At 40.1% G+C, this 26,342-nt stretch overlaps 10 non-coding genes across 10 annotated transcripts; 6 read left to right on the top strand and 4 right to left on the bottom strand.

Moving 5' to 3' along the window:
* Nucleotides 1-719: 719 nt before the first annotated feature.
* On the bottom strand, nucleotides 720-791 carry TRNAQ-UUG (transfer RNA glutamine (anticodon UUG)). The gene has a single exon. It is a non-coding gene; the product is annotated as a tRNA-Gln (tRNA).
* Nucleotides 792-2,339: 1,548 nt separating this feature from the next.
* Nucleotides 2,340-2,411, top strand: TRNAQ-CUG (transfer RNA glutamine (anticodon CUG)). Its single transcript has one exon. It is a non-coding gene; the product is annotated as a tRNA-Gln (tRNA).
* An 826-nt stretch (nucleotides 2,412-3,237) lies between these two features.
* Nucleotides 3,238-3,309, bottom strand: TRNAQ-UUG (transfer RNA glutamine (anticodon UUG)). The gene has a single exon. It is a non-coding gene; the product is annotated as a tRNA-Gln (tRNA).
* Nucleotides 3,310-4,856: 1,547 nt separating this feature from the next.
* TRNAQ-CUG (transfer RNA glutamine (anticodon CUG)) lies at nucleotides 4,857-4,928 on the top strand. The gene has a single exon. It is a non-coding gene; the product is annotated as a tRNA-Gln (tRNA).
* Nucleotides 4,929-5,754: 826 nt separating this feature from the next.
* TRNAQ-UUG (transfer RNA glutamine (anticodon UUG)) lies at nucleotides 5,755-5,826 on the bottom strand. The gene has a single exon. It is a non-coding gene; the product is annotated as a tRNA-Gln (tRNA).
* A 3,571-nt stretch (nucleotides 5,827-9,397) lies between these two features.
* On the top strand, nucleotides 9,398-9,469 carry TRNAQ-CUG (transfer RNA glutamine (anticodon CUG)). The gene has a single exon. It is a non-coding gene; the product is annotated as a tRNA-Gln (tRNA).
* An 824-nt stretch (nucleotides 9,470-10,293) lies between these two features.
* On the bottom strand, nucleotides 10,294-10,365 carry TRNAQ-UUG (transfer RNA glutamine (anticodon UUG)). The gene has a single exon. It is a non-coding gene; the product is annotated as a tRNA-Gln (tRNA).
* A 3,849-nt stretch (nucleotides 10,366-14,214) lies between these two features.
* On the top strand, nucleotides 14,215-14,286 carry TRNAQ-CUG (transfer RNA glutamine (anticodon CUG)). Its single transcript has one exon. It is a non-coding gene; the product is annotated as a tRNA-Gln (tRNA).
* Nucleotides 14,287-16,731: 2,445 nt separating this feature from the next.
* On the top strand, nucleotides 16,732-16,803 carry TRNAQ-CUG (transfer RNA glutamine (anticodon CUG)). The gene has a single exon. It is a non-coding gene; the product is annotated as a tRNA-Gln (tRNA).
* Nucleotides 16,804-19,248: 2,445 nt separating this feature from the next.
* On the top strand, nucleotides 19,249-19,320 carry TRNAQ-CUG (transfer RNA glutamine (anticodon CUG)). Its single transcript has one exon. It is a non-coding gene; the product is annotated as a tRNA-Gln (tRNA).
* The last annotated feature ends 7,022 nt before the right edge of the window (nucleotides 19,321-26,342 follow it).

The raw sequence follows: 26,342 nt of genomic DNA, 5'->3' as shown, positions 1-26,342 counted from the left end.
TCTATGTATTCATGGCTATATCCATCTAGATAGCGATAATACAATATAAAGAAATGAATTAATCATAAACATAAGTACAGAAGCTGAAAACTAAAAACTGTTCTTTCCCATCCACAATTTGAGCAAGAGGTTCTTTTTCTTTCTCATCTGTAGGATCAGTAATAAGATAGTTAATTTTGCTGATTTCTTATCTGACAACATTCTTGACTTACACAGTTCATTTAATTGTGCATTTCTTTGGAAGAGGAATTCAGATTAATACATCTGACATGTCTTTCGAAAGATTCTACTTCATGGTTATGGATTTACTTTAGAAAAACAGAGTGTAAATATCTGTGTGTCTGAATTTCAAGATTGTTATTTAAAAGTTCATCTCTTCTGTCCCCTAAATACACAATTTGATTCCTCAAGTTTTCTTTTAATGAAGGCTTTCCAATTAAAAAAGTTCCTTGTTCCCCTTATCAATAACAGTAAGATTTAAACAAGTAATATCTTGCATCAGCCCCTTGTGATGAGTTTGAGAAAACAGTCAGCTCACAAAATGTCTCATTATTTTGAGCAATTTAATTTCCATGTTTTCTAAAAGTTCTATAATTTGCTCACATGAAATAGACTTTTAAAATACAATCAATAAATTAACGTTTCACTCTACCCGTGTTAGATTTTTGATATTTATGAATACACTTGACAGAAAAAGATTTGGTCATAAGTCATGAAAGTGGTCCCACCGAGATTTGAACTCGGATCCTTGGAGTCAAAGTCCAAAGTGCTAACCATTACACCATGGAACCTCCCATGTGACAGGGGAGCAAATTGCTGCAGCAATGTGGACATTTCACATTTTTTATTTTCTACAGTCAAAGACAAACAGAATTGTATTACTTTTCTATTCTGTTCAACTCTTGCCCATTGAACTATGTTAGGGAAGTATGTTGCACAAAGGACTCAAGTAACGCTATGACTCTGTTGAACAGTACTTTTTTATGTGAGATAAGATTTTGCAATAAAAATTAAGATTTCCCCGTGAATGCAATCTCTTCTGTCAAAACGGAAAGCTCAACCTAGTACAGGTGGGTTGATGGTGTTATGCTTGTCAATCTGGACTCTGAAAACAGGGATCTAAGTACAAAGCTCAGTGGGACTTATCTAAACTTTACGATTTTGTTTCCATTCAGTTCTTAGAAGTATTAATTGGAAAAACAGCTCATTTACATATAAACTTGTACGTATCAACTTATATGTATGTATCTCCCTATATATCGCTATATGTCTATGTATATTTATCGGAAAATATAAATATATACATTAGAAAAATACATATAATTAATAGAGGTGAAAATAATGAACAGTTGTTGCCTCTCCGCATTTGAAACATGAGCGCCTTCTCCTTCCTCTTCTATATGTCCTGAAATTGAGATAGTCACTTTTTAATCAATTTTGATCTAACAACATAGTTGATTTTTACAAAGCATATCATACGATCTGTGAATAATTTAAAAAAAGAAAATTAGATCAGTACCTTTGAGGCCTCCAAGCAAAAGCTTATATTTCATGATTGCAGATCGACTGTTGAAAATCAGCATGAGAAATGTTTTATTTCACAACTTCCATACTAATATACAAAAAACATTTCTACTATCTGAATGATACCGTCATTGTGGTTCTCTAGGTTTGATTTAAGAAAACATCTCTTTCAAAATGTGCTATATTCGCCTTATCAATAGTGTGGAAATCTTCAAAAAGGAATGCTGGGAATCAGCCCTCTGAAATGCATGTGAGAAAAACAGGATAGGATTTTGTAATGTCACACTATTTTGTCTAGGAATGTGATGTAAAAGTATTATAAAGTTCGTATTTCTGTAACTTGTTCAAGCTGTTGGACATTTTGAAAGGAGTCAATATTTGTCTCTTTCAACCTACTGGTGTTGGATTAGAGCTATCAATAAACAAAGATGACAGAAATGGAAAAGGTCAAGAGTAGTAAAGAAGTACCTCAAAGAATTGGACTGGTACCTTTGCATGCAAAGTCCAAAGTGCCAACCATTGCTCTTTGGAGCCACCCATGTGAGAGACAGAGAAATGGATGTAGTAGTTTGGAAATGTAGAATGTTTTAATATTCTTCAGTCAAAGATGATCATTATTTTGTAAATTGCATGTCCTGATAAACGTTTGCACATTTAACACTGTTATGGAGAATGTAGCTGAAAAGAATCAAATCACATTATCGCTCTTTACACTATGAGCATTCAACTGAGATATCTTTTCATCAATGTAAGAAAAGCCCCCGCACTGATGCGCTCTCTTTTGTCTCAATGGAAAAAGCCCTCATGTATGGCGGGGTTCCATGGTGTAATGGTTAGCACTCTGGACTCTGAATCCAGCGATCCGAGTTCAAATCTCGGTGGGACCTGCTTGAATTATGAGATTTAATATTTCACTAATTTCTTAGAATTTGGACTTGGAAAAACATAACGTCAAAGCTTTATACTGAAACTTATCAACGTATAAGTATGTATCTATGTATACATGGCTATATCCATCTAGATAGCGATAATACAATATAAAGAAATGAATTAATCATAAACATAAGTACAGAAGCTGAAAACTAAAAACTGTTCTTTCCCATCCACAATTTGAGCAAGAGGTTCTTTTTCTTTCTCATCTGTATGATCAGTAATAAGATAGTTAATTTTGCTGATTTCTTATCTGACAACATTCTTGACTTACACAGTGCATTTAATTGTGCATTTCTTTGAAAGAGGAATTCAGATTAATACATCTGACATGTCTTTCGAAAGATTCTACTTCATGGTTATGGATTTACTTTCGAAAAACAGAGTGTAAATATCTGTGTGTCTGAATTTCAAGATTGTTATTTAAAAGTTCATCTCTTCTGCCCCCAAAATACACAATTTGATTCCTCAAGTTTTCTTTTAATGAAGGCTCTCCAATTAAAAAAGTTCCTTGTTCCCCTTATCAATAACAGTAAGATTTAAACAAGTAATATCTTGCATCAGCCCCTTGTGATGAGTTTGAGAAAACAGAGTCAGCTCACAAAATGTCTCATTATTTTGAGCCATTTAATTTCCATGTTTTCTAAAAGTTCTATAATTTGCTCACATCAAATAGACTTTTAAAATACAATCAATAAATTAATGTTTCACTCTACCCGTGTTAGATTTATGATATTTATGAATACACTTGACAGAAAAAGATTTGGTCATAAGTCATGAAAGTGGTCCCACCGAGATTTGAACTCGGATCCTTGGATTCAAAGTCCAAAGTGCTAACCATTACACCATGGAACCTCCCATGTGACAGGGGAGCAAATTGCTGCAGCAATGTGGACATTTCACATTTTTTATTTTCTACAGTCAAAGACAAACAGAATTGTATTACTTTTCTATTCTGTTCAACTTTTGCCCATTGAACTATGTTAGGGAAGTATGTTGCACAAAGGACTCAAGTAACGCTAAGACTCTGTTGAACAGTACTTTTTATGTGAGATAAGATTTTGCAATAAAAATTAAGATTTCCCTGTGAATGCAATCTCTTCTGTCAAAACGGAAAGCTCAACCTGGTACAGGTGGGTTGATGGTGTTATGCTTGTCAATCTGGACTCTGAAAACAGGGATCTAAGTACAAAGCTCAGTGGGACTTATCTAAACTTTACGATTTTGTTTCCATTCAGTTCTTAGAAGTATTAATTGGAAAAACATCTCATTTACTTATAAACTTGTACGTATCAACTTATATGTATGTATCTCCCTATATATCGCTATATGTCTATGTATATTTATCGGAAAATATAAATATATACATTAGAAAAATACATATAATTAATAGAGGTGAAAATAATGAACAGTTGTTGCCTCTCCGCATTTGAAACATGAGCGCCTTCTCCTTCCTCTTCTATATATCCTGAAATTGAGATAGTCACTTTTTAATCAATTTTGATCTAACAACATAGTTGATTTGTACAAAGCATATCATACGATCTGTGAATAATTGTAAAAAAGAAAATTAGATCAGTACATTTGAGGCCTCCAAGCAAAAGCTTATATTTCATGATTGCAGATCGACTGTTGAAAATCAGCATGAGAAATGTTTTATTTCACAACTTCCATACTAATATACAAAAAACATTTCTACTATCTGAATGATACCGTCATTGTGGTTCTCTAGGTTTGATTTAAGAAAACATCTCTTTCAAAATGTGCTATATTCGCCTTATCAATAGTGTGGAAATCTTCAAAAAGGAATGCTGGGAATCAGCCCTCTGAAATGCATGTGAGAAAAACAGGATAGGATTTTGTAATGTCACACTATTTTGTCTAGGAATGTGATGTAAAAGTATTATAAAGTTCGTATTTCTGTAACTTGTTCAAGCTGTTGGACATTTTGAAAGGAGTCAATATTTGTCTCTTTCAACCTACTGGTGTTGGATTAGAGCTATCAATAAACAAAGATGACAGAAATGGAAAAGGTCAAGAGTAGTAAAGAAGTACCTCAAAGAATTGGACTGGTACCTTTGCATGCAAAGTCCAAAGTGCCAACCATTGCTCTTTGGAGCCACCCATGTGAGAGACAGAGAAATGGATGTAGTAGTTTGGAAATGTAGAATGTTTTAATATTCTTCAGTCAAAGATGATCATTATTTTGTAAATTGCATGTCCTGATAAACGTTTGCACATTTAACACTGTTATGGAGAATGTAGCTGAAAAGAATCAAATCACATTATCGCTCTTTACACTATGAGCATTCAACTGAGATATCTTTTCATCAATGTAAGAAAAGCCCCCGCACTGATGCGCTCTCTTTTGTCTCAATGGAAAAAGCCCTCATGTATGGCGGGGTTCCATGGTGTAATGGTTAGCACTCTGGACTCTGAATCCAGCGATCCGAGTTCAAATCTCGGTGGGACCTGCTTGAATTATGAGATTTAATATTTCACTAATTTCTTAGAATTTGGACTTGGAAAAACATAACGTCAAAGCTTTATACTGAAACTTATCAACGTATAAGTATGTATCTATGTATACATGGCTATATCCATCTAGATAGCGATAATACAATATAAAGAAATGAATTAATCATAAACATAAGTACAGAAGCTGAAAACTAAAAACTGTTCTTTCCCATCCACAATTTGAGCAAGAGGTTCTTTTTCTTTCTCATCTGTATGATCAGTAATAAGATAGTTAATTTTGCTGATTTCTTATCTGACAACATTCTTGACTTACACAGTGCATTTAATTGTGCATTTCTTTGAAAGAGGAATTCAGATTAATACATCTGACATGTCTTTCGAAAGATTCTACTTCATGGTTATGGATTTACTTTCGAAAAACAGAGTGTAAATATCTGTGTGTCTGAATTTCAAGATTGTTATTTAAAAGTTCATCTCTTCTGCCCCCAAAATACACAATTTGATTCCTCAAGTTTTCTTTTAATGAAGGCTCTCCAATTAAAAAAGTTCCTTGTTCCCCTTATCAATAACAGTAAGATTTAAACAAGTAATATCTTGCATCAGCCCCTTGTGATGAGTTTGAGAAAACAGAGTCAGCTCACAAAATGTCTCATTATTTTGAGCCATTTAATTTCCATGTTTTCTAAAAGTTCTATAATTTGCTCACATCAAATAGACTTTTAAAATACAATCAATAAATTAATGTTTCACTCTACCCGTGTTAGATTTATGATATTTATGAATACACTTGACAGAAAAAGATTTGGTCATAAGTCATGAAAGTGGTCCCACCGAGATTTGAACTCGGATCCTTGGATTCAAAGTCCAAAGTGCTAACCATTACACCATGGAACCTCCCATGTGACAGGGGAGCAAATTGCTGCAGCAATGTGGACATTTCACATTTTTTATTTTCTACAGTCAAAGACAAACAGAATTGTATTACTTTTCTATTCTGTTCAACTTTTGCCCATTGAACTATGTTAGGGAAGTATGTTGCACAAAGGACTCAAGTAACGCTAAGACTCTGTTGAACAGTACTTTTTATGTGAGATAAGATTTTGCAATAAAAATTAAGATTTCCCTGTGAATGCAATCTCTTCTGTCAAAACGGAAAGCTCAACCTGGTACAGGTGGGTTGATGGTGTTATGCTTGTCAATCTGGACTCTGAAAACAGGGATCTAAGTACAAAGCTCAGTGGGACTTATCTAAACTTTACGATTTTGTTTCCATTCAGTTCTTAGAAGTATTAATTGGAAAAACATCTCATTTACTTATAAACTTGTACGTATCAACTTATATGTATGTATCTCCCTATATATCGCTATATGTCTATGTATATTTATCGGAAAATATAAATATATACATTAGAAAAATACATATAATTAATAGAGGTGAAAATAATGAACAGTTGTTGCCTCTCCGCATTTGAAACATGAGCGCCTTCTCCTTCCTCTTCTATATATCCTGAAATTGAGATAGTCACTTTTTAATCAATTTTGATCTAACAACATAGTTGATTTGTACAAAGCATATCATACGATCTGTGAATAATTGTAAAAAAGAAAATTAGATCAGTACATTTGAGGCCTCCAAGCAAAAGCTTATTTTTCATGATTGCAGATCGACTGTTGAAAATCAGCATGAGAAATGTTTTATTTCACAATTTCCATACTAATATACAAAAAACATTTCTACTATCTGAATGATTTATTTATTTATTTATTTTTGGCATTTATTAAGCGCGAACAATTGCCCGCAGGCGTCTCGGCGCTGTACTGTTTTACCCTCCTATATGGTCTGTATAGTTTTTTAGAGATTAAATAGCCAGGTTTTCAGTTTCTTTCTGAAGGACAATAAATTTGGACTTGATCTTATGTTTTGTGGAAGTATGTTCCACAATCTTGGGGCGGCGACTAGAAAACGTCTGTCTCCCCAGTTGACCAGTCTGGTTCGAGGCACAATCAGGTCATTCTGTCCTGCAGATCGTAACATTCGAGTGGGAATGTACGGGACGAGATGGTCGCATAAGAACTGAGGTGCTTGATGGTGCAGTGCTTTATAGATGATACATAGCGTCTTAAACTTAATTCGGTTCCTAACAGGTAGCCAGTGGAGACTTCTCAAAGATTCAGATATAGGCTTGAATTTTGGAATATTGAGGAGAAGCCTGGCTGCTGCATTCTGGATTGTCTGCAACTTCTTGATTGTTTTCGCTTGGGCATTTGCAAACAAGCCGTTGCAATAGTCCAGCGCTGAAAGGACCATTGCACTAACCAATGTCTTTCCCACGTTGGTAGGGAGAAACGGAAGAATCTTCCTCACCAATCGTAGCTTGAAGAAGGCATTGGAGGCTGTCTGGTTTGCGTGAGCCATGAAGTTTAGGTTGTCATCAAAGATGACACCCAAGTTTCTCACTTTCGTGGCTGGCACAGGTACAGCTCCGAAAGATGATGGCCACCAAGTGGGGGACCAGCTTGGACTGAGGTGGCCAAAAATGACCACCTCAGTTTTGTCGGAATTTAATTTCAAGCTGTTTTCGGACAACCATTTTCCAATGGCCAAAATACCTGTCTTGAAATTTTCCGCCACTGTTTCCCCGTCATGTCTGACAGCCAGTATCAGCTGAGTGTCATCTGCGTATGAGGTAAGGTTCATCCCGTGCGCTTTGATGGTATTTGCGAGGTCCGACACATAGATGTTAAAAAGTGTCGGACTAAGGGATGAACCTTGTGGTACCCCACACGGCAGTGATAATTCAGCAGATTCATACTGGCCCAGTATGACTGCCTGAGATCTTTCTGCTAGAAAAGACGCTATTAGGTCTTTCGCTGTACCTTGCACGCCCATCCTTTCGACACGGTTGACTAGGATCTTATGGTCAACCGTGTCGAAGGCAGCTGATAAGTCTAAGAGCACCAATAGTGCGGTTCCACCTTGGTCTCTAATTAATCGGATGTCGTCTGCTGCCTTTATGAGGGCTGTTTCCGTCCCGTGAAATTTACGGAACCCGAATTGTGTTTCATCGAGCAGATGGTATTGCTCGATGAATCCCGCAAGTTGAGCGTTCATAGCTTTCTCAATTACTTTCGCGATAAAAGGTAGGTTGGCTATAGGCCTATAGTTTTTTAATTCAGCTTTGTCCAAGCCAGGTTTCTTCAGGAGTGGTTTAAGTAGTGTTTTCTTCAACTGACTGGGGAAGATTCCTGTGTGGAACATGAGATTGGTCAATTGAGTGATGACTGGGATTATAGTATCTGTTAGTGACCGAAGGGTGTTCAAAGGGCAAGGGTCCAGGGCTGATCCAGATTTAATTGTTTTCACGATGTCTTGGATATTAGAATCTGTTACTTCAGCAAAGCATGAAAGGGTATTGCTTGGAGGGGAAGTATTTATTTTCGCGATCCTTTGATCTTCACCTTGGTTAAATGCTGAAAATATGTCATTAACTTTGGTGAAGAAGAATGTTGCTAGTGAATCACAGAACTCTTGTGAGCAAGGAGGGTTAAGATCTGGAGCACATCCCGCAAGATGTTTAGTTATTTCGAAAAGCTTTTTATGTGAGTTTTTAGCGCTTTCGATTTGCTCTGTATAAAACTTCTTTTTTGTCTCTATTATTAGAAGTTTATATTGGGTTAAGAGTTCCTTGTACACTATCTTATCCTTATTATCATACTTTTTTCTCCATATTCTTTCTTTATTTCGGCACTGCTGTTTCAGTTTTTTTTTTTGATACCGTCATTGTGGTTCTCTAGGTTTGATTTAAGAAAACATCTCTTTCAAAATGTGCTATATTCGCCTTATCAATAGTGTGGAAATCTTCAAAAAGGAATGCTGGGAATCAGCCCTCTGAAATGCATTTGAGAAAAACAGGATAGGATTTTGTAATGTCACACTATTTTGTCTAGGAATGTGATGTAAAAGTATTATAAAGTTTGTATTTCTGTAACTTGTTCAAGCTGTTGGACATTTTGAAAGGAGTCAATATTTGTCTCTTTCAACCTACTGGTGTTGGATTGGAGCTATCAATAAACAAAGATGACAGAAATGGAAAAGGTCAAGAGTAGTAAAGAAGTACCTCAAAGAATTGGACTGGTACCTTTGCATGCAAAGTCCAAAGTGGCAACCATTGCTCTTTGGAGCCACCCATGTGAGAGACAGAGAAATGGATGTAGTAGTTTGGAAATGTAGAATGTTTTAATATTCTTCAGTCAAAGATGATCATTATTTTGTAAATTGCATGTCCTGATAAACGTTTGCACATTTAACACTGTTATGGAGAATGTAGCTGAAAAGAATCAAATCACATTATCGCTCTTTACACTATGAGCATTCAACTGAGATATCTTTTCATCAATGTAAGAAAAGCCCCCGCACTGATGCGCTCTCTTTTGTCTCAATGGAAAAATCCCTCATGTATGGCGGGGTTCCATGGTGTAATGGTTAGCACTCTGGACTCTGAATCCAGCGATCCGAGTTCAAATCTCGGTGGTACCTGCTTGAATTATGAGATTTAATATTTCACTAATTTCTTAGAATTTGGAATTGGAAAAACATAACGTCAAAGTTTTATACTGAAACGTATCAACGTATAAGTATGTATCTATGTATTCATGGCTATATCCATCTAGATAGCGATAATACAATATAAAGAAATGAATTAATCATAAACATAAGTACAGAAGCTGAAAACTAAAAACTGTTCTTTCCCATCCACAATTTGAGCAAGAGGTTCTTTTTCTTTCTCATCTGTATGATCAGTAATAAGATAGTTAATTTTGCTGATTTCTTATCTGACAACATTCTTGACTTACACAGTTCATTTAATTGTGCATTTCTTTGAAAGAGGAATTCAGATTAATACATCTGACATGTCTTTCGAAAGATTCTACTTCATGGTTATGGATTTACTTTAGAAAAACAGAGTGTAAATATCTGTGTGTCTGAATTTCAAGATTGTTATTTAAAAGTTCATCTCTTCTGTCCCCTAAATACACAATTTGATTCCTCAAGTTTTCTTTTAATGAAGGCTTTCCAATTAAAAAAGTTCCTTGTTCCCCTTATCAATAACAGTAAGATTTAAACAAGTAATATCTTGCATCAGCCCCTTGTGATGAGTTTGAGAAAACAGTCAGCTCACAAAATGTCTCATTATTTTGAGCAATTTAATTTCCATGTTTTCTAAAAGTTCTATAATTTGCTCACATGAAATAGACTTTTAAAATACAATCAATAAATTAACGTTTCACTCTACCCGTGTTAGATTTTTGATATTTATGAATACACTTGACAGAAAAAGATTTGGTCATAAGTCATGAAAGTGGTCCCACCGAGATTTGAACTCGGATCCTTGGAGTCAAAGTCCAAAGTGCTAACCATTACACCATGGAACCTCCCATGTGACAGGGGAGCAAATTGCTGCAGCAATGTGGACATTTCACATTTTTTATTTTCTACAGTCAAAGACAAACAGAATTGTATTACTTTTCTATTCTGTTCAACTCTTGCCCATTGAACTATGTTAGGGAAGTATGTTGCACAAAGGACTCAAGTAACGCTATGACTCTGTTGAACAGTACTTTTTTATGTGAGATAAGATTTTGCAATAAAAATTAAGATTTCCCCGTGAATGCAATCTCTTCTGTCAAAACGGAAAGCTCAACCTAGTACAGGTGGGTTGATGGTGTTATGCTTGTCAATCTGGACTCTGAAAACAGGGATCTAAGTACAAAGCTCAGTGGGACTTATCTAAACTTTACGATTTTGTTTCCATTCAGTTCTTAGAAGTATTAATTGGAAAAACAGCTCATTTACTTATAAACTTGTACGTATCAACTTATATGTATGTATCTCCCTATATATCGCTATATGTCTATGTATATTTATCGGAAAATATAAATATATACATTATAAAAATACATATATTTAATAGAGGTGAAAATAATGAACAGTTGTTGCCTCTCCGCATTTGAAACATGAGCGCCTTCTCCTTCCTCTTCTATATGTCCTGAAATTGAGATAGTCACTTTTTAATCAATTTTGATCTAACAACATAGTTGATTTGTACAAAGCATATCATACGATCTGTGAATAATTGTAAAAAAGAAAATTAGATCAGTACCTTTGAGGCCTCCAAGCAAAAGCTTATTTTTCATGATTGCAGATCGACTGTTGAAAATCAGCATGAGAAATGTTTTATTTCACAATTTCCATACTAATATACAAAAAACATTCCTACTATCTGAATGATTTATTTATTTATTTATTTTTGGCATTTATTAAGCGCGAACAATTGCCCGCAGGCGTCTCGGCGCTGTACTGTTTTACCCTCCTATATGGTCTGTATAGTTTTTTAGAGATTAAATAGCCAGGTTTTCAGTTTCTTTCTGAAGGACAATAAATTTGGACTTGATCTTATGTTTTGTGGAAGTATGTTCCACAATCTTGGGGCGGCGACTAGAAAACGTCTGTCTCCCCAGTTGACCAGTCTGGTTCGAGGCACAATCAGGTCATTCTGTCCTGCAGATCGTAACATTCGAGTGGGAATGTACGGGACGAGATGGTCGCATAAGAACTGAGGCGCTTGATGGTGCAGTGCTTTATAGATGATACCTAGCGTCTTAAACTTAATTCGGTTCCTAACAGGTAGCCAGTGGAGACTTCTCAAAGATTCTGAGATCTGGGGGAACTGGCCTGCTCACTGTACCTCGTATCAGGAAGGCCAGAATGGGTGGCCGCTCGTTTCGGGTTATGGCCGCCAGGGAATGGAACGCTCTCCCTATGGAGATCAGACTAGCGGACTCGGAGACCGCCTTCAGGAAAAGCTTAAAAACCCACCTGTTCTCCCTGTAACTCCCCACTCTGTACTTGACTTCTTTCCACAGCGCGGGGACACGCCGGGATGGCGTCACCAGGCGCTTTATAAACTCCTTTGTTGTTGTTGTTGTTGTAGATATAGGCTTGAATTTTGGAATATTGAGGAGAAGCCTGGCTGCTGCATTCTGGATTGTCTGCAACTTCTTGATTGTTTTCGCTTGGGCATTTGCAAACAAGCCGTTGCAATAGTCCAGCGCTGAAAGGACCATTGCACTAACCAATGTCTTTCCCACGTTGGTAGGGAGAAACGGAAGAATCTTCCTCACCAATCGTAGCTTGAAGAAGGCATTGGAGGCTGTCTGGTTTGCGTGAGCCATGAAGTTTAGGTTGTCATCAAAGATGACACCCAAGTTTCTCACTTTCGTGGCTGGCACAGGTACAGCTCCGAAAGATGATGGCCACCAAGTGGGGGACCAGCTTGGACTGAGGTGGCCAAAAATGACCACCTCAGTTTTGTCGGAATTTAATTTCAAGCAGTTTTCGGACATCCATTTTCCAATGGCCAAAATACCTGTCTTGAAATTTTCCGCCACTGTTTCCCCGTCATTTCTGACAGCCAGTATCAGCTGAGTGTCATCTGCGTATGAGGTAAGGTTCATCCCGTGCGCTTTGATGGTATTTGCGAGGTCCGACACATAGATGTTAAAAAGTGTCGGACTAAGGGATGAACCTTGTGGTACCCCACACAGCAGTGATAATTCAGCAGATTCATACTGGCCCAGTATGACTGCCTGAGATCTTTCTGCTAGAAAAGACGCTATTAGGTCTTTCGCTGTACCTTGCACGCCCATCCTTTCGACACGGTTGACTAGGATCTTATGGTCAACCGTGTCGAAGGCAGCTGATAAGTCTAAGAGCACCAATAGTGCGGTTCCACCTTGGTCTCTAATTAATCGGATGTCGTCTGCTGCCTTTATGAGGGCTGTTTCCGTCCCGTGAAATTTACGGAACCCGAATTGTGTTTCATCGAGCAGATGGTATTGCTCGATGAATCCCGCAAGTTGAGCGTTCACAGCTTTCTCAATTACTTTCGCGATAAAAGGTAGGTTGGCTATAGGCCTATAGTTTTTTAATTCAGCTTTGTCCAAGCCAGGTTTCTTCAGGAGTGGTTTAAGTAGTGTTTTCTTCAACTGACTGGGGAAGATTCCTGTGTGGAACATGAGATTGGTCAATTGAGTGATGACTGGGATTATAGTATCTGTTAGTGACCGAAGGGTGTTCAAAGGGCAAGGGTCCAGGGCTGATCCAGATTTAATTGTTTTCACGATGTCTTGGATATTAGAATCTGTTACTTCAGCAAAGCATGAAAGGGTATTGCTTGGAGGGGAAGTATTTATTTTCGTGATCCTTTGATCTTCACCTTGGTTAAATGCTGAAAATATGTCATTAACTTTGGTGAAGAAGAATGTTGCTAGTGAATCACAGAACTCTTGTGAGCAAGGAGGGTTAAGATCTGGAGCACATCCAGCAAGATGTTTAGTTATTTCGAAAAGCTTTTTATGTGAGTTTTTAGCGCTTTCGATTTGCTCTGTATAAAACTTCTTTTTTGTCTCTATTATTAGAAGTTTATATTGGGTTAAGAGTTCCTTGTACACTATCTTATCCTTATTATCATACTTTTTTCTCCATATTCTTTCTTTATTTCGGCACTACTGTTTCAGTTTTTTTTTTTGATACCGTCATTGTGGTTCTCTAGGTTTGATTTAAGAAAACATCTCTTTCAAAATGTGCTATATTCGCCTTATCAATAGTGTGGAAATCTTCAAAAAGGAATGCTGGGAATCAGCCCTCTGAAATGCATTTGAGAAAAACAGGATAGGATTTTGTAATGTCACACTATTTTGTCTAGGAATGTGATGTAAAAGTATTATAAAGTTTGTATTTCTGTAACTTGTTCAAGCTGTTGGACATTTTGAAAGGAGTCAATATTTGTCTCTTTCAACCTACTGGTGTTGGATTGGAGCTATCAATAAACAAAGATGACAGAAATGGAAAAGGTCAAGAGTAGTAAAGAAGTACCTCAAAGAATTGGACTGGTACCTTTGCATGCAAAGTCCAAAGTGCCAACCATTGCTCTTTGGAGCCACCCATGTGAGAGACAGAGAAATGGATGTAGTAGTTTGGAAATGTAGAATGTTTTAATATTCTTCAGTCAAAGATGATCATTATTTTGTAAATTGCATGTCCTGATAAACGTTTGCACATTTAACACTGTAATGGAGAATGTAGCTGAAAAGAATCAAATCACATTATCGCTCTTTACACTATGAGCATTCAACTGAGATATCTTTTCATCAATGTAAGAAAAGCCCCCGCACTGATGCGCTCTCTTTTGTCTCAATGGAAAAATCCCTCATGTATGGCGGGGTTCCATGGTGTAATGGTTAGCACTCTGGACTCTGAATCCAGCGATCCGAGTTCAAATCTCGGTGGGACCTGCTTGAATTATGAGATTTAATATTTCACTAATTTCTTAGAATTTGGACTTGGAAAAACATAACGTCAAAGATTTATACTGAAACTTATCAACGTATAAGTATGTATCTATGTATACATGGCTATATCCATCTAGATAGCGATAATACAATATAAAGAAATGAATTAATCATAAACATAAGTACAGAAGCTGAAAACTAAAAACTGTTCTTTCCCATCCACAATTTGAGCAAGAGGTTCTTTTTCTTTCTCATCTGTATGATCAGTAATAAGATAGTTAATTTTGCTGATTTCTTATCTGACAACATTCTTGACTTACACAGTTCATTTAATTGTGCATTTCTTTGAAAGAGGAATTCAGATTAATACATCTGACATGTCTTTCGAAAGATTCTACTTCATGGTTATGGATTTACTTTAGAAAAACAGAGTGTAAATATCTGTGTGTCTGAATTTCAAGATTGTTATTTAAAAGTTCATCTCTTCTGTCCCCTAAATACACAATTTGATTCCTCAAGTTTTCTTTTAATGAAGGCTTTCCAATTAAAAAAGTTCCTTGTTCCCCTTATCAATAACAGTAAGATTTAAACAAGTAATATCTTGCATCAGCCCCTTGTGATGAGTTTGAGAAAACAGAGTCAGCTCACAAAATGTCTCATTATTTTGAGCAATTTAATTTCCATGTTTTCTAAAAGTTCTATAATTTGCTCACATCAAAAAGACTTTTAAAATACAATCAATAAATTAATGTTTCACTCTACCCGTGTTAGATTTATGATATTTATGAATACACTTGACAGAAAAAGATTTGGTCATAAGTCATGAAAGTGGTCCCACCCAGTTTTGAACTCGGATCCTTGGATTCCAAGTCCAAAGTGCTAACCATTACACCATGGAACCTCCCATATGACAGGGGAGCAAATTGCTGCAGCAATGTGGACATTTCCCATTTTTTATTTTCTACAGTCAAAGACAAACAGAATTGTATTACTTTTCTATTCTGTTCAACTCTTGCCCATTGAACTATGTTAGGGAAGTATGTTGCACAAAGGACTCAAGTAACGCTATGACTCTGTTGAACAGTACTTTTTATGTGAGATAAGATTTTGCAATAAAAATTAACATTTCCCCGTGAATGCAATCTCTTCTGTCAAAACGGAAAGCTCAACCTAGTACAGGTGGGTTGATGGTGTTATGCTTGTCAATCTGGACTCTGAAAACAGGGATCTAAGTACAAAGCTCAGTGGGACTTATCTAAACTTTACGATTTTGTTTCCATTCAGTTCTTAGAAGTATTAATTGGAAAAACATCTCATTTACTTATAAACTTGTACGTATCAACTTATATGTATGTATCTCCCTATATATCGCTAAATGTCTATGTATATTTATCGGAAAATATAAATATATACATTATAAAAATACATATAATTAATAGAGGTGAAAATAATGAACAGTTGTTGCCTCTCCGCATTTGAAACATGAGCGCCTTCTCCTTCCTCTTCTATATGTCCTGAAATTGAGATAGTCACTTTTTAATCAATTTTGATCTAACAACATAGTTGATTTGTACAAAGCATATCATACGATCTGTGAATAATTGTAAAAAAGAAAATTAGATCAGTACCTTTGAGGCCTCCAAGCAAAAGCTTATTTTTCATGATTGCAGATCGACTGTTGAAAATCAGCATGAGAAATGTTTTATTTCACAATTTCCATACTAATATACAAAAAACATTTCTACTATCTGAATGATACAGTCATTGTGGTTCTCTAGGTTTGATTTAAGAAAACATCTCTTTCAAAATGTGCTATATTCGCCTTATCAATAGTGTGGAAATCTTCAAAAAGGAATGCTGGGAATCAGCCCTCTGAAATGCATTTGAGAAAAACAGGATAGGATTTTGTAATGTCACACTATTTTGTCTAGGAATGTGATGTAAAAGTATTATAAAATTTGTATTTCTGTAACTTGTTCAAGCTGTTGGACATTTTGAAAGGAGTCAATATTTGTCTCTTTCAACCTACTGGTGTTGGATTGGAGCTATCAATAAACAAAGATGACAGAAATGGAAAAGGTCAAGAGTAGTAAAGAAGTACCTCAAAGAATTGGACTGGTACCTTTGCATGCAAAGTCCAAAGTGCCAACCATTGCTCTTTGGAGCCACCCATGTGAGAGACAGAGAAATGGATGTAGTAGTTTGGAAATGTAGAATGTTTTAATATTCTTCAGTCAAAGATGATCATTATTTTGTAAATTGCATGTCCTGATAAACGTTTGCACATTTAACACTGTTATGGAGAATGTAGCTGAAAAGAATCAAATCACATTATCGCTCTTTACACTATGAGCATTCAACTGAGATATCTTTTCATCAATGTAAGAAAAGCCCCCGCACTGATGCGCTCTCTTTTGTCTCAATGGAAAAATCCCTCATGTATGGCGGGGTTCCATGGTGTAATGGTTAGCACTCTGGACTCTGAATCCAGCGATCCGAGTTCAAATCTCGGTGGGACCTGCTTGAATTATGAGATTTAATATTTCACTAATTTCTTAGAATTTGGACTTGGAAAAACATAACGTCAAAGTTTTATACTGAAACGTATCAACGTATAAGTATGTATCTATGTATACATGGCTATATCCATCTAGATAGCGATAATACAATATAAAGAAATGAATTAATCATAAACATAAGTACAGAAGCTGAAAACTAAAAACTGTTCTTTCCCATCCACAATTTGAGCAAGAGGTTCTTTTTCTTTCTCATCTGTATGATCAGTAATAAGATAGTTAATTTTGCTGATTTCTTATCTGACAACATTCTTGACTTACACAGTTCTTTTAATTGTTCATTTCTTTGAAAGAGGAATTCAGATTAATACATCTGACATGTCTTTCGAAAGATTCTACTTCATGGTTATGGATTTACTTTAGAAAAACAGAGTGTAAATATCTGTGTGTCTGAATTTCAAGATTGTTATTTAAAAGTTCATCTCTTCTGTCCCCTAAATACACAATTTGATTCCTCAAGTTTTCTTTTAATGAAGGCTTTCCAATTAAAAAAGTTCCTTGTTCCCCTTATCAATAACAGTAAGATTTAAACAAGTAATATCTTGCATCAGCCCCTTGTGATGAGTTTGAGAAAACAGAGTCAGCTCACAAAATGTCTCATTATTTTGAGCAATTTAATTTCCATGTTTTCTAAAAGTTCTATAATTTGCTCACATCAAAAAGACTTTTAAAATACAATCAATAAATTAATGTTTCACTCTACCCGTGTTAGATTTATGATATTTATGAATACACTTGACAGAAAAAGATTTGGTCATAAGTCATGAAAGTGGTCCCACCCAGATTTGAACTCGGATCCTTGGATTCAAAGTCCAAAGTGCTAACCATTACACCATGGAACCTCCCATATGACAGGGGAGCAAATTGCTGCAGCAATGTGGACATTTCCCATTTTTTATTTTCTACAGTCAAAGACAAACAGAATTGTATTACTTTTCTATTCTGTTCAACTCTTGCCCATTGAACTATGTTAGGGAAGTATGTTGCACAAAGGACTCAAGTAACGCTATGACTCTGTTGAACAGTACTTTTTATGTGAGATAAGATTTTGCAATAAAAATTAACATTTCCCCGTGAATGCAATCTCTTCTGTCAAAACGGAAAGCTCAACCTAGTACAGGTGGGTTGATGGTGTTATGCTTGTCAATCTGGACTCTGAAAACAGGGATCTAAGTACAAAGCTCAGTGGGACTTATCTAAACTTTACGATTTTGTTTCCATTCAGTTCTTAGAAGTATTAATTGGAAAAACATCTCATTTACTTATAAACTTGTACGTATCAACTTATATGTATGTATCTCCCTATATATCGCTATATGTCTATGTATATTTATCGGAAAATATAAATATATACATTATAAAAATACATATAATTAATAGAGGTGAAAATAATGAACAGTTGTTGCCTCTCCGCATTTGAAACATGAGCGCCTTCTCCTTCCTCTTCTATATGTCCTGAAATTGAGATAGTCACTTTTTAATCAATTTTGATCTAACAACATAGTTGATTTGTACAAAGCATATCATACGATCTGTGAATAATTGTAAAAAAGAAAATTAGATCAGTACCTTTGAGGCCTCCAAGCAAAAGCTTATTTTTCATGATTGCAGATCGACTGTTGAAAATCAGCATGAGAAATGTTTTATTTCACAATTTCCATACTAATATACAAAAAACATTTCTACTATCTGAATGATACCGTCATTGTGGTTCTCTAGGTTTGATTTAAGAAAACATCTCTTTCAAAATGTGCTATATTCGCCTTATCAATAGTGTGGAAATCTTCAAAAAGGAATGCTGGGAATCAGCCCTCTGAAATGCATTTGAGAAAAACAGGATATGATTTTGTAATGTCACACTATTTTGTCTAGGAATGTGATGTAAAAGTATTATAAAGTTTGTATTTCTGTAACTTGTTCAAGCTGTTGGACATTTTGAAAGGAGTCAATATTTGTCTCTTTCAACCTACTGGTGTTGGATTGGAGCTATCAATAAACAAAGATGACAGAAATGGAAAAGGTCAAGAGTAGTAAAGAAGTGCCTCAAAGAATTGGACTGGTACCTTTGCATGCAAAGTCCAAAGTGCCAACCATTGCTCTTTGGAGCCACCCATGTGAGAGACAGAGAAATGGATGTAGTAGTTTGGAAATGTAGAATGTTTTAATATTCTTCAGTCAAAGATGATCATTATTTTGTAAATTGCATGTCCTGATAAACGTTTGCACATTTAACACTGTTATGGAGAATGTAGCTGAAAAGAATCAAATCACATTATCGCTCTTTACACTATGAGCATTCAACTGAGATATCTTTTCATCAATGTAAGAAAAGCCCCCGCAATGATGCGCTCTCTTTTGTCTCAATGGAAAAATCCCTCATGTATGGCGGGGTTCCATGGTGTAATGGTTAGCACTCTGGACTCTGAATCCAGCGATCCGAGTTCAAATCTCGGTGGGACCTGCTTGAATTATGAGATTTAATATTTCACTAATTTCTTAGAATTTGGACTTGGAAAAACATAACGTCAAAGTTTTATACTGAAACTTATCAACGTATAAGTATTATGGCTGAGATACCCGCCACCCCCTCTCAACACAATCCCCAAGGATGGGAAACTGGAAACAGTTCTGAAGTTTTTGGAAGACGGGAGGGAGTAACCCTCCCGGCCGTATTTATTAAAATATGAAACAAAATTAAAACATTAAATAAACAGTTTCATATTATGTACAATTTCATTACCACATTGCGATGTTTGGCTAACCTTAACAGATTCTCTAATACAAAGGTTCTCCTAGCCGAACTAACATCCTACAAAAGATTTACTTGAAATTTTGAAATTGTACATCCTAACGTTTAAGGGCCAACGGCAAGGTCGTAACCGGTGTCAAGATCCCTAACCCAGAAATATCGCCCTCACTTGTGAGGGGCGGCCCAGAGGCGTACCTCAAGTGCAATTACCAATTTCCCTTGACTTGACGGGGGCCCCAATAAAACTCGACGCCACTTAGAGGTCGTACGAGGACTCGTGTGAGGTATCTAGAAGGTAGCGTAGACCCCCCCCAAACCCCACACAACTTACCACATCTGCCGTCGCAGACGTCCTGGCCCCGGGAAATTCCCCAGGAGGGGGCTGTAACCCCTCCTACCCAGGAAGGGGCCTTGACCGCCTTTCCTTTTCTTTCGGTGACCCATCCTTAGAAGGGACCGCCTCCCCGTTGAGGGGCCAATGGCCACCTCCCCCGAGCGCTCCCATCCGTGCTGGGTGACGCCCACTCATAGGGATCTTCCAATTAGTGCTCACCGATCATGACCTTACCGCCCGACCAAAATAAATACGACAATGCTAACTAAATGAGTAAACTAAAAAGACAGTAGCAACTACAATTTTATTAAAAGCATGCTTACCAATGAACACTAAAGCAGAATTTCTTTATTTGCGAAACGTAACACAAATCGACCATTCTTTATTACATACTCAAAATCATCACGATAATACCACAACCTGTAAACGAAAATCAGAGTTATCCATCAACTTTATTCAAAAACCACTTGCTGTCCTCAGGGGCTGGTGGGTGGGTCAAAATTGGCTCTTCGTTCCGTCTCGAGCTCACGTGCAGCGAGGAGGTGCAGCTTCAGAGCACAGGAACAAGAGGATGCCTTCTGATCTTGCTTCTCCTTTTATCCGTCTTCAGGGCGGGCGTAAACCCGCCCCTGCCTGCCCCAAGGGCGTGGCCAGCCGCGTCAGTGTCTAGGCCAACCCACTCTAGGGCGGGAAAAGGCGCGCCCCGGCTACGCCGCTTCGGGCATACCAGCCGAGACTCGCCTCCCGCCCAAGATGGCTTCCCGGGGGGATCATGGTACTCCGCCATACGTTCGGGGGGACCGAGTGGTCGCCCCTTTCCATATGGCTGAGATACCCGCCACCCCCTCTCAACACAATCCCCAAGGATGGGAAACCGGAAACAGTTCTGAAGTTTTTGGAAGACGGGAGGGAGTAACCCTCCCGGCCGTATTTATTAAAATATGAAACAAAATTAAAACATTAAATAAACAGTTTCATATTATGTACAATTTCATTACCACATTGCGATGTTTGGCTAACCTTAACAGATTCTCTAATACAAAGGTTCTCCTAGCCGAACTAACATCCTACAAAACATTTACTTGAAATTTTGAAATTGTACATCCTAACGTTTAAGGGCCAACGGCAAGGTCGTAACCGGTGTCAAGATCCCTAACCCAGAAATATCGCCCTCACTTGTGAGGGGCGGCCCAGAGGCGTACCTCAAGTGCAATTACCAATTCCCCTTGACTTGACGGGGGCCCCAATAAAACTCGACGCCACTTAGAGGTCGTACGAGGACTCGTGTGAGGTATCTAGAAGGTAGCGTAGACCCCCCCCAAACCCCACACAACTTACCACATCTGCCGTCGCAGACGTCCTGGCCCCGGGAAATTCCCCAGGAGGGGGCTGTAACCCCTCCTACCCAGGAAGGGGCCTTGACCGCCTTTCCTTTTCTTTCGGCAACCCATCCTTAGAAGGGACCGCCTCCCCGTTGAGGGGCCAATGGCCACCTCCCCCGAGCGCTCCCATCCGTGCTGGGTGACGCCCACTCATAGGGATCTTCCAATTAGTGCTCACCGATCATGACCTTACCGCCACAGGCCGGATAGTTGACCGGCTATCCGGACCCCCCACAACACTCCTACCTAAAGGTCATGGTATAACGTTTTTAGCCATGCTAAGAAGTCTCCTATGAGTAACTCATTCCCCACCCGAGACAACTGCACTCCATCCCCCAAATACATACTGTCATCATTAATACACCCATGCGAAATAGAATGCAGTGTCTTGGAACGGAACAACCTACTCACTTTGTTATTAAGCTTTCTAACAGAATGATTTAAAGCAGGAACCGAAATAGCCCCCCGCCACACTTTTCGTGGGATCATATGGGACCACGCAATTGTGCACCCTGGAACTCTCCTCGCTAACCAACTTACAGTGGAAAGCATCGCCTCAAGAAGAAGTCGTCTACCAGTGGTGACCAAATCATTACCCCCAAGATGTACTATGACTACAGACGGCGGTGACCTCGTCCGCCCTAGCAAACCCTCAAAAAATGATTGAAACTGGTCAATACAGAGACCGCCTCTTCCGTAGAAGGACACACTGTACCCGTATTCCCCAGCTACGTGAATCATGTCACCTGCCTTGAATACGTCTGCGGCACGTCTCACGTATGAGTGGCCCACGACCCACACCTCCTTTTTCACAGCCGGTGATGTCTGACCGCTGGCCCGGTGTTGGGTCGACTGCAAAGTCCGCCCCGCCTCGTAGGCTTGCGCAACTGAAAACCAAACAAAAACAAGAAGCGTGAGTACATTGTTACAGCTTCACAACATGTGCAACCGCACATACCTTTTATAACAATTGGAGGACCAACGCCCCACCCGTTTAACTTGTTCCACATTCAGACCCCTGGCTGTAGCTTCTGTAGCAGCCCCTATCCGAAAGGAATGGGTCCCAAACTCGCCCGGGTTCAAGCCCGCAGCGGCAATCGGCATCGCAAGCACCCGCTGAAACTGAAACTTTGTCAGTGGGGTGGCTTCAGCGTGTCTCAACAAGGTCCCCCCCCATGATGCCACCCTTCGTGCTAAATAATCTTCTAAACACTTTACCGGGCACATGGAGGACCCGGGAATCCTGCGTATGATTACGCAGTCACCCATCCCACTTTGAGCGGTCTTGGACCTGACAAATGAGACCGTTATTGTCTCCCCTCTGATCTGGACGTGCTCCTGGCACAATCCTCCTGTCACATCCTGCTTGTTCCTCGCCACTAGTTTGCTTACCCGCATAGCCCCATGGAATGCCAGCGTAAAAGCGGCTCGGAATAACACCGTCTCAAACTGAGATGAACACGTAGCAGGGAGTCTGGATAATAACTGGGCCAGCCTATCCAAACCTATCGGGCGCCTCTCGTCTACTCTTCGACCCTCAAGGCGTTGCCACCCCCGTAGCGCTTTCTGTACAACGAAAGACGCTGTTGGGTCATGGATACCATGAGCCCTAGCAACAAAGGAAATGGCAGCCCGATGCCTCTGAGCCGTGGCCACCGATTTCCCGACCAAATGTAAGGACATCAGAAAATTAACCACCCACTCCTCCTGGCCCCAAAGCTCCTCTCTATCAGTCCCCAAAAAGGCTAAATAGGACCGGAACGCCCCTTCATATGCCTTCCTCGTCCTGGGTGCTAAGCTCTCTCCCACGAGGTTACGAAGTTCGGGGCACCGAGAGACCAGAGAGCTTCGGGAAAGGGTGCCGGCTCCGGGTCCGCTGTGGGAAGAAAACCCCAGAAAGCCTGCATACGAAAACGAGACAGTGCATCAGCCGCCTGGTTCATTATCCCTGGGACATGTCTTGCTCTGAATAGCACATTCAATTGCATACACAGTAAAAAATTTCCTTGAGCAGTCTCAAAATCCATTTGCATCTTGCTGCCTGACTATTGATACACTCGACCACGGTCATATTGTCCGACCAAAATACCACAGAGTGATCTTTGAACCCCTCGGGCCAAGTTCTCAGGGCCACTAAAATGGGGAAAAGTTCCAGGAAAGCAATGTTACTTGTCAGTCCACTGTCATGCCACCATGTCGGCCACTTTTGTGCAGACCATCTTGTGCCGAAGATGGCACCGAAACCTATGCTCCCTGCCGAATCTGTCCACAGCCCCAGCTCCTCAGAGGACACGGCCGGTTTATTCCAGACGACTCAGCCATTGAAATCCGCCAGAAATGCCAACCAAATGCGCATGTCCTGGCGGACCTCTGCCGAGAGCCTTGTGCGATGATGGCCCTCCTTCAGGCCGACCATGGCTTGAGCAATCGAACGGGAAAAGGGGCGGGCCATTGATATAACCCTCAGGGCAAAATTCAACTGGCCAACTAACTGCTGTAATTGATGCAGCTTAACCTTAGGTCCACTTATACACATTTGCAGGGATGTCCTGAACTTTGACACTTTGTCAGCTGGTAAACGAAAACAACCTTCTCCGGAGTCTAACTCGATCCCCAGAAACTCGAGGCAAGTGGAAGGCCCCACAGTCTTACCTGGTGCCAATGGCACGCCAAACTGATTCATCAAGACACAAAACTGCGCCAAAGCCTGCCCACATTCCGGATCCCCGGCTGCCCCCAGGAACAAAAAATCATCAAGGTAATGCATCACATGTTGGAAACCCGTCTTCCTTGTGAAAACCCATTGTAGAAAACTACTGAATTTTTCGAAATAGGCACAAGATATAGAGCACCCCATCGGCATACACCTATCCATGTAATAATGACCCTGAAACATGAAACCTAGGAGACGCTGATCGTCTGGATGTACCGGGAGCAACCGGAACGCTGACTCGATATCAGATTTTGCCATCAGCGCCCCGGGCCCCAGGGGATTCAAAATGGCTACGGCCTCATCGAAGGATGCGTACCGCACCGAACACACTTCCGGGTCTATCGCTTCGTTTACGGAAAGACCACGTGGGGCTGACAAATTATGTATCAGCCGAAACTCACCCGGGTCCTTCTTTGGGACCACACCTAAAGGGGAACAAACAAAGTTAAGAACCGGTGGTACACTAAACGGACCGGCGACTCGACCTCGAGTAACCTCCTTCCTGATCTTATCCTGTACCACGGTCGTATGCTGGAAGACCGATAGCTGATTTTTACATTTCTCTACACCTTGAAAGTCCCCCACTGGGATGCGGAAACCATAAGAAAACCCGTTCCGCAACACCCCAGCAGAAGTACGATCCGGGTATTCACTGAGCCAAGGAATCATTGCCAAGGTATCAATCGGGGTAGGTAAAGGCGCCCCTCGGACTATGTTAGACCTGTTTGGCGCCTCCTCTACCCCCGTTATCACCCGTTTTGGCTCTGCACGTGGACTCAGGATGGGATGATTGCCCACACCCACTACATTCGTGTCTAAATTTGCACGATCCCTGGGGCCTAGTACATTTACCCCTGTTGAAGTTCCAACAAACCCCCCTTTTTCCTGTATTGCCGGCAGGCCTCGAGTAATTGTCGGTACCCGCACCTGATCGAAAGGGCGTCCCCGCGTACTGGCGGGAGGATTCGCCAACGTTACTCCCTACTAATGGCAATTTTAACATACCAGTATCCTCCATTTTGGACCATGACACAGAATCATAACAATCCCACGTTAAGTTTTTATCATGTTCTTTAGCCTTCCTAAACAGGTTATCATAGCAGAACCAATGATTTCCCTCGTGTGATACCGAGTACCCCATGATTCGTGACTGATAAATCGGCAATTCGGGTAACAGATCGGGCCTTCGTTCCCCCAAGATCGATGTAAAAACCCCCCACGCTTTGCCCCAATTGCCAATGTTTTCATTTACCTTAAAGGCGGCCATTTTTGCGCGCCAAACACTCGGATGCATGAGATCCTTCTGGCCCTTAACATGCTCCATCTCATAGTGATCAGTAAGCAACGAGAAGATGTTTACGTACTCCCCTGCCCATATCTTCTCTTTAATAGCCAAAGGAACATGCTGACCCAACTTTTCCCTACGAGAGGGTGCTGACTCATCCCTCGCAATCGGCAATGGCCGCTTACCTGAACCGGACGCTGCCTCTGCTACTGAACCCGTCCCCTGTGGCTTCTCTACAGCTGCAGCCGGCGTGGACACCTTCGCTGCCTCCCGTGACTCACGCAGTTGCTTCATCAGCACCTGTGCGTCGACAGCCGTGGCGCCCTCGCTACCTTTACTCAACCACGCTGCTATTTGTGCTGCCAGCTTGGGCGGCATATCTTCCCCGGACACGGGGGTGACCACAACGGGAATCGGATTCCCTTCCTCCGGCACGGGATTGGGTGCCTCGAGCGGGGTACTGGGACCCGGGATGTCTTTCCCAGCTGTTCCTCTCCTGGGCCTCTTGTTTTTCCCTCCCGGGGCTGCTCCCGCCAAAGGACGTTTCGGTCCCCCTTCATCGTTTTCATCCATTCGCCTCTTTAGTTCGGTCATCTCTTTCATGAGAACGCGCAGCATCTGGTCAGTAGTCATGCGCTTTCCCGCCTTCTTCGGCATTCTCCAACAGAGTATCTGAAAAACAAACAAGAACGATTACAACGCTCAAAATTGGCTCTTCGTTCCGTCTCGAGCTCACGTGCAGCGAGGAGGTGCAGCTTCAGAGCACAGGAACAAGAGGATGCCTTCTGATCTTGCTTCTCCTTTTATCCGTCTTCAGGGCGGGCGTAAACCCGCCCCTGCCTGCCCCAAGGGCGTGGCCAGCCGCGTCAGTGTCTAGGCCAACCCACTCTAGGGCGGGAAAAGGCACGCCCCGGCTACGCCGCTTCGGGCATACCAGCCGAGACTCGCCTCCCGCCCAAGATGGCTTCCCGGGGGGATCGTGGTACTCCGCCATACATTCGGGGGGACCGAGTGGTCGCC

Source organism: Lissotriton vulgaris, unplaced genomic scaffold, assembly GCF_964263255.1.
Source record: "Lissotriton vulgaris unplaced genomic scaffold, aLisVul1.2 SCAFFOLD_4450, whole genome shotgun sequence".
Taxonomy (NCBI): domain Eukaryota; kingdom Metazoa; phylum Chordata; class Amphibia; order Caudata; family Salamandridae; genus Lissotriton; species Lissotriton vulgaris.
The sequence above is the reverse complement of the archived record's forward strand: the minus strand, read 5'-3'. Positions and strand labels throughout refer to the sequence as shown.